Source organism: Etheostoma spectabile, chromosome 12 (genome assembly GCF_008692095.1).
Source record: "Etheostoma spectabile isolate EspeVRDwgs_2016 chromosome 12, UIUC_Espe_1.0, whole genome shotgun sequence".
In the NCBI taxonomy this organism is placed as follows: Eukaryota; Metazoa; Chordata; class Actinopteri; order Perciformes; family Percidae; genus Etheostoma; species Etheostoma spectabile.
Window position 1 is genome coordinate 5,927,987 of NC_045744.1, and position 13,515 is coordinate 5,941,501.

At 39.9% G+C, this 13,515-nt stretch overlaps 1 long non-coding RNA gene across 1 annotated transcript; it reads right to left on the reverse strand.

Moving 5' to 3' along the window:
- Nucleotides 1–552: 552 nt before the first annotated feature.
- On the reverse strand, nucleotides 553–3,097 carry LOC116698805 (uncharacterized). The gene is made up of 3 exons (XR_004334301.1): nucleotides 3,021–3,097; nucleotides 1,159–1,179; nucleotides 553–676 (listed from the first exon to the last, which is right to left on the reverse strand). It is a non-coding gene; the product is annotated as an uncharacterized LOC116698805 (long non-coding RNA).
- Nucleotides 3,098–13,515: the final 10,418 nt, after the last annotated feature.

The window sequence follows — 13,515 nt, forward strand, 5'->3', positions numbered from 1 at the left end:
GAATTTGTACTGGTATTAAAAATTGTAGTGGTAGTACTGCTATCTGTTGTGCTGGGTCCTGGAGAATTAGTCTATGGATGATGTTGTGCTATTATCTTCTGGTGAGATTGTTAAAGGAACATCATGTAACTTTTCCCACTTCAATCCCCCTACAGGTTCTTTCCTTGGAACTACAGCTTGTGCTACGAAGTTACATGATGTTCCTTTTAGAACTACATTTGCACTTTTTGCACTTCATTTTGCACTTAAAATCTCTAATCCTAAACTGAAATAACAGTGTTTTGGGGTTGGTAGTAGCTCAGTCCGTTGGGAGTTGGGTTGGGAACCAGAGGGTTGCTGGTTTAAGTCCCCATACGGACCAAAGTACAGAGTGTGGATTGGTACATTTCTCCATTTATGCATGAATAGGTCCTTATCATGTGTGTGTATTTCCGGCATGTGTAGTGACTTCTAACGTAAAAGAGTGTAAATTGTAATTTCCCCACTAGGGACCAATACATAGTAAAAATGTAATCATTCCTATTTTTCTGTGTTCACTCTCACTCACGTTGCGTGCAGGTTGAAATGTAGTCATCACAGCAGTCGCCAAATTTCAAGCAGGCCTCATCACAGTAACATTGTCTGGAGCAGGAGTTGTTTTTACCAGAGCAACACAGCACGGGTGGACCTGCACAGCCTGAAGAACACACAGCACAGCTGTATACAAAATCACCACTGTACTCATTTATTACTGTAATTTAATGCATTACATCCAAACCATGAGACTAACTTACTAAGAACTTAAAATGTTTTCTAAAAGATATCACATGTCAGTCAGTCTTTTAGCTTTAAACAGTAGTCACTGTCAGCAGCACCGTAATCACAGAAAAACACTGGTTAAAAAAAGGAAATAAAAAATATTGATTCTAGGAACAATAATCATTTTTTAAAAATTGTTGCAAAAACAAATGACATCGAGCTAAGGAGAAGGTTGGAAAGCATCACTCCAAGTCAGAATGAAAGGGGGTAAAAATGTCTGATGCATCTTAGATGGATGCAGCTGGGAAAAATGAAAGGGATGTTGCTGATTATTGTGGGCTTGAGATGGAGGCAGAATGTGTTCCACTGGTGGAATGGGAGCAGGAAGCACAGTGTATGAGGTGGTGTTGTGGGTATTACCTGTTGGAGCTGCTGGTTGAGCTAGAAATGAAAAAGGACATTGACATTTCATTTGACTGCAGAAAAAACAAATATTTAAGTTAAGCATTTGATATGTGATGGTGGGATCTGTGATTTGTGAATCTGTAACAGTCCCTGATGCAAACAGAAAAATTCAGATTTAAGAAAAAATTGTCAATACACATATGATGCTGGCTTGGATGCCACAGAGAAGTCGTACAGCAAAATTTGGCATTGGTGGTATTAATCTTCCCTGTTAAATGGGTTTCAGAACACTAGATTCAGTTTCATTTACCCTGCAACAGGTAGAGAACGGTCTATTTCCAGGCGCTAGGCCTGTAACAATTAGGAAATAATTGTCTAACCGTAATTTGTTTACAGCGTTTTACTTTGGAGCAAGTACTTTATCAAACCGTATGAATGTGTGGCACAGGATAGGAACTTAACTAACAATGTAACGATCAACAAGCCACTGACACCTGATGATTGATTGAATCAATAAGTTATTATTTTGTGTCACCAGCCATTTTCATGTTATAACAACATTTGCAGCACCCTGAGCCTTCTTGCTAAGGACATTTCAGCCCAGAGTAATTTTATTCACCCTAAAACAGGTTCTGTTTTTTTTGCAACTTTCTCTGTCTCCCGCAATACAAAAGACGTCGCAACTTTTATGCAATTTTCTTTGCTTCCAAAAGCTCCCCCAAAATTAAATATTTTGGTCCGCAACAATCTCAAACAATGCCGCGAAATCCTGGAGGGACTGAAATGCTACAGATAACACGCCACTCAAGTGTTAATTTCGGTAATATTATAGGCTACTTGTAAAATCTTAGTAACGCGAGTTACAGCGCATTTTAACGCAACATTTAGTGGTGTTTAAAAAAAAAAAATGTATTGCATATTTCTTCACATTGAAGCAAGGTGCGGTCTCTAACTGTCTATGGGTGCGGCTGACGCTATGGGCTGACGGATAGCAACATGGCGGAAATTAATGTTTAGGCTTGCTACAAGTAAATACCATTGCATTTTATCAGCTATAACTATACCTGTAGTGGAATGGCTTCGAATGACGAGCAAAAACGCTTGTCTTTAACTGCGACCATTTAGTGTTCAATATGTTACAGTTTAACAAACAACAAAGTGAGCAGACGTTCATGTTTTGCATCTAGCGTCTCACGTTCATCTCAGTAAGCTAGCAAGAGTCAATGGCAAGAGTCCACAACAGACAATTTTTGTGTAGACTGCTTCAAAATAAGTCACTTCCTGTGATGGTTTGCAGTAAAACTAAATTACTGTTAAATAAGGATGTGTACCTTTTCACAGAGCTTTAAGTCAAGTACTGCAAATAATGTAAATAGTGAGTTTTAATTACACTACAATTTACAGTTTCCTTTAGATTACCTTTTATTTTTAAACTGAACAACATTAATTTATTTTTCAAGTGCTTTAAACAAACATTTTACAACAATGCCGTACTTCACTACAACTGTAAGGTCCTTTTAATTGAGATTTTTCATTTTCTTCTACTTGTCTATTGTATGTTCTACATATCTTTTTTTATAGCTTTAGTTACTTTGCATATTCATATACAACATGTTATAAATCTATGATGTATTCATATTGAGAAAGATGATAATTTATTGATCCGGTGGGGAAATTCACACTCTAGCTGCCAAACTTATTTTGGTGGAAGTAACTCAAAAGTAATGGAAAAATTGTGTAACGCATTACAATTCAGAGACCGTAATATTGTAATATAACGTATTACTTTCAAATGACAGTACCTAGTAATCTATAATGTATTACATTTTGGAAGCAACTTGCCCAACACTGGATATTAAATGTGATGTTTCACTCACCATCATAAAGTAGGAACGCCGACAGGAGAGCGAAGTACGATGTAAACCCATCCATGACTCTGTTTGGCTGCTGAGTGTAAAGGCACAGGTTTCTTTATGTAATAATTAAAACTTAATTAGAATGGAGATATTTTAAGACGGCAGTTACCGACACAATACTGGATTTACAGGCAACACAAGTTTGTCTTTGAGAACAGTGAACAGTAGAAAACCTATTAACACACTGGCTTTCAATTACATGTCATTACACATCACAACATTTCTTTCCAACAGTAATCGGATAGTGATGAATTATCCATTTGTAGTCATGCATAGTTAGTCAGTTAGTGCTTCTTGACCTTTGAATTCCACAAGTTTGTATTCTAACCCAGGCCGCTGCAAAGGACTCTGCCTACATGGGGCCCACACTCTACTGAGCCATGCCAGTGCCATGTCTCATCTTTACATCCCTGGTACCATCTGGTTTCATCCGGTCATTGTGTCGGTCATTGTTTATTTCTATTTGACTTACTCAACTTAGCTAAATAGTGTCGTTGTCTTGGAGCAGGGTTTTCTTTTTCATCCCACCACTTAGTAGTAGTGGTGGTTGTTGTTATTGGTGTTGATGTTATTGGCCGCTTGGTCTTGGTGTTGAGACATTTGAAGTTTTTGGGCCTAGGGTTGTTGCTGGCTTTGTGTTTCACAATCAGTTGCGGCAGCTGTTAATGTGGCGGCCATTGTTGTAAAGGTAGTTGATGGTGGCTGGGTTTCGTTGAAGTAGTTTTTTGTGTTTGTGTAGCAGCAGCTCCACTGGCACTACCTCAGGATGTTAAAGAAAAGTCATCTTATCTTCAGGAAGAACTTTTAACTATCAGTCTGGTTTTACAAGGAAGTTCTACTTTAACTACCTTTTTTTTTTGGTTGTGTTTTTCATAATCTGTAAGTGTGATTGTGCAGATGTCGAACTGGCAAAGAGTGTGCTGAAAGTTCTACACCAACTTTCCTTGGCCTGTGTCAGGAGGCTAATTACCTCCTGTGGCGTGTCCTGAAGTAGGCCCAATCATTATAGTAGGAGTGGAACCCCTAGGCCTCAACCAGTCAAAAACATCTGTAACAAGTTGACTCCACTGACGTACAGTACAGGCCAAAAGTTTGGAACCACACAATACTGGATTTACTGGCAACACAAGTTTGTCTTTGAGAACAGTGAACAGTAGAAAACCTATTAACACACTGGCTTTCAATTACATGTCATTACACATCACAACCTTTCTTTCTAACAGTAATTGGATAGTGATGAATTATCCATTTGTAGTCATGCATAGTTAGTCAGTTAGTGCTTCTTGACCTTTGAATTCCACAAGTTTGTATTCTAACCCAGGCCGCTGCAAAGGACTCTGCCTACATGGGGCCCACACTCTACTGAGCCATGCCAGTGCCATGTCTCATCTTTACATCCCTGGTACCATCTGGTTTCATCCGGTCATTGTGTCGGTCAATGTTTTATTTCTATTTGACTTACTCAACCTAGCTAAATAGTGTCATTGTCTTGGAGCAGGTTTTTTTTTTTATCCCACCACTTTGTTACTGGGGTTCATGCCACAAGAACTTTCACCTTTTGTTTATGTATCTTTTTTTATTCTATCAAAAGTACACAAAGGAGACGGGGTGTTGACAACAACACTGTTGGCATTTAAACACCCGGTGTTTAAATGCCAACAGTGTTGTTGTCATTTCTTAGAATTCCTTATGGGGCCAACAGAAACTACACACTATAGCTTTAACTGCCACAGACCCAGCTGTAGTTTGGGGTCCAGTAGTAGTAGTGGTGGTGTTGTTATTGGTGTTGATGTTATTGGCCGCTTGGTCTTGGTGTTGAGACATTTGAAGTTTTTGGGCCTAGGGTTGTTGCTGGCTTTGTGTTTCACAATCAGTTGCGGCAGCTGTTAATGTGGCGGCCATTGTTGTAAAGGTAGTTGATGGTGGCTGGGTTTCGTTGAAGTAGTTTTTTGTGTTTGTGTAGCAGCAGCTCCACTGGCACTACCTCAGGATGTTAAAGAAAAGTCATCTTATCTTCAGGAAGAACTTTTAACTATCAGTCTGGTTTTATAAGGAAGTTCTACTAACAAGTTGACTCCACTGACGTACAGTACAGGCCAAAAGTTTGGAACCACTTTCTCATTCAATGCTCTTTATTTTCATGACTATTTACATTGTCGATTATCACTGAAGGCCTCAAAACTATGAATGAACACATATGAAATTATGTACTTAACTAATTAGTGTAAAAACTAATTACTGAAAACATGTCTTATATCATAGTCTTATATTCTTCAAAGTTGCCACCCTTTGCTTTTTTGATAGTGCTGCAAACCCTTGGTGTTCTCTCAATGAGCTTCATGAGGTAGTCACCTGAAATGGTTTTCACTTCACAGGAATGAGAAGGTTTTTCCTAACTTTTGGCTTGTAGTGTAGATCTTGTTCAAAATTGCAGTTGAGGTGGCATACTGGAAACCAATATCAGACATATTTAGTTAACTGATAATCATAAAACTCCATGTGGAAAACATGAATCATGGGACCCCCATCACCAGGGGAGTACAAGTTCTTCTGCTGTACCTGAATGTGGTGGTGGTCTGTTATCTGGAGCCTCAGTAACATTGTCATTATTAATTAAGTCGGTTGTTGCTTCCACTACGGGAGGTATGGTGACATTTGCAACAGGGGGCTGTTCACACTGTTGTTAAACGTAAATGAAGTAAGCAGTAGTTATAAATTATTTTAGTATTGTAACTTAAAGCCATTGATTGGTTTCCTTAATTTTATTTTTATGAGATGTATAATAATAATATTAATAAAACATTTTATTTGTATTGCACTTTACATTTCAGCAATCTCAAAGTGCTACAGAGCTTATAATTATGCGATTAATAAAAAAGTTAATTATTAAAAGATTAAAAGATCAAATTCAGTACATAGTTAAGAGGAAAACCTATACATTTATTAAAATCTTTTTTGTTTAAAAGCTTCTGTAGACTGTGGGGCCCTCAGGTGTTTAGGGAGGGTGTTCCATAGTATCGGAGCAGCAGATGAAAAGCCCCCATCACCCATGCTGCAGATCTTGGATCTGGGGGCTTGGAGGGTGTTTGAGGGTGCATGAGGAGGTCTGGCGGGTGAGGAGTTCCTGTAGGTAAAGGGGGGGCATGTCTGTGAAGGCACTGGTGGGTGAGGAGGGAGGACTTCTATTCTATTCTGAGTGGGACGGGTAGCCAGGGAAGAGATTTCAGGATGGGGGTGATGTGATCGTACTTGAGCACCCTGCTGGATCCTGGCAGCAGCAAGATGGCACGCCTTGACTCTGACTTCATAGTGAATGTTTTATTCAAGTGTCCAGAACAAAATGCAATGATGTTTGACTCATCATTGCAGAGTGTAAACCAATCCATGACTGATTGGCGAGGGCGTGGCCAACAGTAGCCGACTCTCCTGAACACAATCATTTTAGTGTCTGCCAAAATAAACTATGCTGTTGTTAGAGTTCTTTGATTTTTTCTTTTCATACTGATTTTTTTTACGTAAGCTGACAGATATTGAGTTACATGACAGCCTGTAGATAAGTACTGTGTATATAAATGTTTTTGCAGCTACACTTGACTAACATTGCCAAAAAATGTAGCCACATTGCAGAGATTCCATTACTCAAAGTTGAAAATCTCCAAAGTACAAATATTCAACATATTATGATGAAATGTCATCAATATTTGAATAACCATTAATGGTAACATTATTATACAGTATTGACACATTCAGTTTGTAATCATGATTTAACTCCATTCAGTTTTATTTACATAGCGCTAAATCACAACTACAGTTATCTCTTTGCGCTTTTCATAAAAGAGCAAGTCTAGACCGGACTCTGTGATGTTATTTAAAGAAACCCAACAGTTCCCACCAAGAGCAAGCACTAGGCCACAGAGGCAAGGAAAAACTTCCTTTAAGAGGCAGAAACCTCGAGCAGAACCATGGCTCAGGGTGGGTGGTCATCTGCCTCGACCGGTTGAGGGTGAGAGAGAGAGAGAGATGGAGAGAGATGGAGAGAAAGACGGAGAGACGGAGAACAGTAGCAGAAGGTGTCGAGCAGGAACATGGAGGCAGCAGGTGACTCCAACCACAGATCCAGAGCCAGAAACTCCTGCAGGAAGCGATAGGAGGAGAGAGGAGAGACTCTGGGGGCGAGAGAGCACAAGTCTCCGGGAAAGGGAAGTAGTCGAGTTAGTAACATGCATTAATGGAATGTGGTTGCATACAGATGGAGAGAAGGAGGAAGAGAGAGGTTCTCAGTGCATCATGGGAAGCCCCCCAGCTGTCTAGGCCTATAGCGGCGTAACTAAGCAAGACTTTCCTGAGCCAGCCAACAAGCTCGATATACACATGATGTCATGTGTGTATCCAAGCGCTCATAAAATCGGTGCGTGTGTTGACATCTAAGCACTGCAAAAGAGTTATAACTTCTAAAAGGGCCCCGAACCACTTAATATGCAACTCCACTGAATAACCTATTGCTGACTTACAGTTTGTTTCTACATCAGAGGAAGACATTGTACTACTACATTTACCAAACAGATTCAGATTCAGAATTTAATCACAAAATATTACAAATAAAATGTGGAGTTATCGTCATGGCAGTGTGTTACCCATCCGACCCGTAATGAGAGCTTATCAGCAACAAGCTGCGGTAATCAACCAACAGAAGCAGGCCGAGTACAGAGACGACTCACATTTGACTCAGGGACGCAGTCAGCGGCACTGGACTGTAAGTGTGTTTGTGTTGTTGGGGGTGAAGATGTGACACTACTAGTGTCCAGAGTTTTACCGGTGGATGATGCAGTAGTACTGCTTGTTGTACTGCGTTCTGTTGTTGAAGACACTGCGGATGGTGGAAATGGTGCGCGGGGGGGAATATCTGTGGGTGTAGATGTACTGCTTTTACTTGTTGTGCTTGGTGTGTTGTCAGAAGCTGTGGGTGCTGAAGGTGTATTGGTATTTATAAGTGAAGAGGTAGTACTGCGGTTTGTTCCGGGGGTGCAGGAAAAGGTGGAAGGCAATGCAAATATTGTATAAAATTAATATTTGTTCATCATTTTACGTCAACGATATTGCACGTTGATATTGCCACAGTCAGCGTGTAATGACGCCGGTGTTGTCTTGTCATTATTAACGAATATAACACTTCAGCAGAGGGGTTCATTTCCAAACAGGCTTAGTGGCTTGATGGTTAACTTTGAAGTATGGATATAATTGCGGGGGGGATTTTTCCCAGGGTAATGTTATTATTAGTTATTAGTTACGTACCCAGGGTGGGTCTGATGAAAACTGCGGTCTTCACCCCTGTCAGCTCCGAGGTCGTCTCACATTGTCTGACCTTTCTACTGTAATGGGAAAATTGCTTTTAAGCATGATTTCATATGTTCTATAATATGCATGTGTGATTATTCATATAATTAGTAGTAGGTAGTAGTTTTAATAGGTAATGGTGTTGTTCAGCCCGTTGTCACAGTACAGCTACAGCCACACTGGTGCTCCCATTGGCTGAAACGGGGGCCCTTTCTCAGGTGGGTTTGATGTGTCTGATGGTTGATGAGCAGCCCTCACAGTTCAGCTGGAGAAGGATCTGGGAAATAACCTGTGAGAGAGAAGACACTCACTGATTAGGTAAGCGACAGAGCTACAGTACGTATAATGTTTTTTCTCATACTCTAACTGCACAATGTATACAGTGCTTAGCATAGTGAATACGCCCATGCTAAAGTTGACTAAAAAGTGGAATAAACAATCATCTTTTGGAAATTGATCTTAATGCCTTCATTAAAAAAAAGAGGAAAAATCCAACCTTTAAGGAAACCAGTTTTCTTTGTAAATGAATAATGTATCGTGAATAAATAAATGTTCTTCCTTAAAATACAGGGTGCATAAGTAAGTACACCCCTGTGTTAAATCCCATAGAGGCAGGAAGATTTTTATTTTTTAAAGACCTTAAAGGTTGGATTTTTTCTATTTGTTTTAACTAAGGGATTAAGATCAATTTCCAAAAGAAGATTTTTTTGAATTCGTCTTTTTAGTAGACTTTATCATGGGATGTTTCACTCATGCTAAGCACTGTATGTGAAGGTTGTTTGTGCTTACATTGGATAAAGCCTTAAAAATCACATCTTCAGTGTCCTCATTCTGGCGTAAAACAGAAGCTTTCAGGTGAATAGTCACTGTGTGGGTGTCTGTGGAGATAAAGTTGCAAATAAAAAAATATTTTTTACAATTTAAAATTAAAGCTATAGTGCGTGGTTTCTGCCGACTCGTGACAAAGTAATGACAACAAAACTCTTGAGTTGAGTTGCGTGGATGTATTAGTCCTAATTAGCACTGTAACAACTTATTTGGCAGTGGCTGGAATGTAACAGATGTTCATTAATATCAAAAAGTTACGCACTAGAGCTTTAACTACAGAACAGAAGTACAGAAGTCCATGTCAAGGTTGAATCTGTGTTTTTGTTGAAAAATCCAGATTTTCTCCCACCTGCTGGTGAAGTTGTGACACTACTAGTGTCCAGAGTTGTTCTGGTGTCTCTCAGTGTTGTCCCTGCTATGAGGACAAGGAAACTATTAGTAAGCACGCCCAAGGAGATGAATCTCTAATTCACTCTGATTCAAGCAAAAAATTCAGATTTGACAAAATATTCCCAATACATTTTCAGCAGTGACTATTCAATTCATGTATTTCTTAAAATTTCCATTTTTGACATGGCTTCAGCAGAAATCATAATGACCAACCTGTAGCTGATGAGACTGAGGATGCTGAAGTTGAGAGACCATCTAATTGTATAGATGTAGTACTGCTGCTGTCTTGGCTGGTTGCTGTAGCAGCAGACATCACGGAGGCTGAGTTTGTGCTCACATCTGATGATGATGCAGTAGTGTTACTTGTCGTACTGCGTTCTGTTGTTAAAGACACTGTGGATGGGGGAGCTGGGGGCATATCTGAGGGTGTAGATGTACTGCTTTTATTTTTTGTGCTTGATGGTGTTGTGTCAGAGGCTGTGGGTGCTGAAGATGTACTGGTATTTATAAGTGTAGAGGTAGTACTGCTGTTTGTTTTGCTGGGATTTGGAGAAATCAAGTCTGTAGATGATGTTGTGCTGTTATCTGCTGGGGGGACTGGTGAAGTGGTGCTGGTATTTGCTGCTGGAGGGACTGGTAAAGTTGTGCTGTTAACTGTTGGGGGGACTGGTGAAGTTGTGCTGTTAACTGTTGGGGGGACTGGTGAAGTTGTGCTGTTAACTGTTGGGGGGACTGGTGAAGTTGGCCTGTTAACTGTTGGGGGACTGGTGAAGTTGTGCTGTTAACTGTTGGGGGGACTGATAAAGTTGGCCTGTTATCTGCTGGTGTTGAGCTGCTGCTTGTTTGGCTGGTTGCTATAGCAGCAGAGACAGATGCTGAAGTTATACTTCCTTCCTTCAGTGTAGATGTTTCACTGGGTGCTGACGAGACAGTGGATGAAGAAGTTGATCTAGTACTGCTGTTTGTTGTGCTGGGTATGCTCTTCGGCGTAGTGGTAAAAGCTTCAATCAAGAATAAAGATTTGGACTTTTGAATTTTAAATCATATCTCACATCACATCATGCAGACAAAACCAAATGTATGCTTTTCACAGACCTTCGGAACAGGCCACTGAATGTTCCCTCAGTGGTTACTCTTGATGGACGTGAAATACAGACTGTTACAACTTATAAGTATCTTGGTATTGTTATTGATGACTGCCTGTCATTTAAGCCTCATGTTCACTGTCTAGTGAGAAAGTTGAGACTAAAATTGGGTTTTTACTTTCGAAATAAGCTGTGCTTTTCTTTTACTGTTAAAAAACGGTTAGTGGCATCAACTTTTTTAACTGTGCTGGATTATGGTGATATACTATATATGCATTCATCTGCTCAATGCCTTCAGATGATTGACGCAGCCTATCATGCATCGTTGAGATTTATTACTAATTGTAGAGTTCGTACCCATCACTGTGAGCTGTATTCTCGTGTAGGGTGGTCTGCCTTGGCTACACGGAGGCTTTGTCATTGGTATACATTTATATATAAGGCTATTCTTGGTGCGCTTCCATCTTATTTATGTTCACTTCTTATGGAGAAAAGTACTGGTCATTACTCTCTCCGTTCTCAGGCTGTTGTCTTGTTTTCTGTCCCACGTGTCAGGACTGAGCTGGGTAAAAAGGCCTTTGCTTACTCTGCTCCCTTTACATGGAATTTGCTGCAGAAGAACTTGAAACTTAGTAAATTGGTTCCTTTGAGTATTTTTAAGCTGAAAATGAGAAGCTTTGAGTTGGACTCCCTCACATGTCAATGTTTTAATTGAGATTTTATTGAAAGTGCATATTTGGTTTTCATGTGTGTGTCTTTGTATGTATGTAATGATGTGATGTAATTTTGATGCCTATCTTGGCCAGGTCTCCCTTGCAAAAGAGATTTTTAATCTCAATGGGTATTACCTGGTTAAATAAAGGATAAATAAAATAAAATAAAAATCCTGAAATGACATAACATGATGATGATAATATCAATTTTTTTGTGTTCACCCTCACTCACGTTGCGTGCAGGTTGAAATGTAGTCAGGACAGCAGTCGCGATTTTGCAAGCAGGCCGCATCACAGAAACATTGCCTGAAGCAGGAGTTGTTTGTACCAGAGCAACACAGCACGGGTGGACCTGCACAGCCTGAAGAACACACAGCACAGCTGTATACAAAATCACCACTGTACTCATTTATTACTGTAATTACACTTGTTTTTTCAAGATCATGAGATCATATTCTAAAAACAATACACATGTCAATCAGCCTGTTTTGTTGACTTAGCGATACCATATTAACAGAAAATATTTAGGTCAATCATTGATTAATAAGCAAAAGCAAATTAAGAAATCAAATTTTTCCTCAAGTGTAGATACAATAGTAGTAGTAGTTGTAGCTAAGAATCTCTAGATTCAGGGGTCTGCGAGATATTTGGGTGGTGCCTGGAAGAGCTGTTAGTGCTCAGGGGAAGGTTGGAAAGGATCACTCCAAGTCAGAATGAGGGGTGAAAATGTTTGATGCATGATGAGATGGAAGAAGAGTCTGTTGCACTGGAGGAATGGAAGCAGGAAGCACAGTGCATGAGGTGGTGTTGTGGGTATTACCTGCTGGAGCTGCTGGTTGAGCTAGAAAATGAAAAGGGACAATGGCATTTCACTTTATTTGAATGCAAAAAAAACATATAAGTCACGCATTTGCGTGAGATGAAAGAGGAGGAGTCTGGCTCGGATGTCACAGGGAAGTGATACAGCAAAATTGGGCATTGGTCGTGTTAATCTTCCCTGTAAATTGGTTTTCAGACAACTTGGTTCTGTTACGTTTACCCTGCAACAGGTAGAGAACGGTCTAATTAAGGAATTCCTCAATGGCTTGACAACAATGTTTTCATATAGGCTAAATGTCTGGCAAATCATTTTTTTGCCATTTTTTCACATTGTAGTTTTTTTTTCTAGGGGCGAGGACCCAAATAAATACAACCCTCCCATCAGTGCTCTTTTTTACCATCCATCACGCTCCCAATGCCTTTCTCTTTATACATCCATGGCTTTTCCCCTGTCCTCTGCACAACACAGCTGTTGTTCTGTTGTGTAACCTTGTGCGAACCACTTTTTTTGTTTCCTATTTACAGAGCCAGGGCTGTGTATGAATACCGGATTGTTTTTTTAGCACACACCCAGAACAGTCACCTGGCAGTCCATGAGGAAACACTGTATTTGCTGAATTTGACACCAACATGTATTGGATTACAATCGCTGACTGCACCTTTGGATAAATAGAAGTTTACCTTCTAAAGGTGTCTCTTACTGTCATCAAGACCTTACCAAACCTTTACATAAAACAATTACATACTTCTTTGCCTCTTTTCCTAATTTAAAATTGTAAAGGTACTTTGTGAAGTCAAACGTACTTTATTGTCACATACACATACATGTAGCGAAATTCGTTCTCTGCATTTAACCCATTCCTCTGGACCAACTCCAGATCTGAGCCAGTGAGCCTTGACCAGGGGCTGGAGAACCTAGTACATGTTTTTGGGTGGTGGGGGAAACCAGAGCATGAAAGTGAAGGAGTCTCCCCACGCAAATATGGGGAGAACATACAAACTCCACACAAAACGGCCCGGAACTACCTTGATTTGAACCCAGAACCTTGTTGCTGTGAGGCCACTGTGCTAACCATTTGGCCACCGTGCTAAATACACAACAAAATAAGAGGATTTAATTAGTAATTTGTTATTCGTTTTTGTAGGGGTAACTCTCCCAATGTGGTCAGTACAATAAGCACTGATAAATTACCTCTTACTAACATGTAATATAAGAACAGGTGGCTGCTGATCAACAATTTTAAATGTCTAGGAGTTATGAACCAAGTCAATCGGCTAATAATAAAA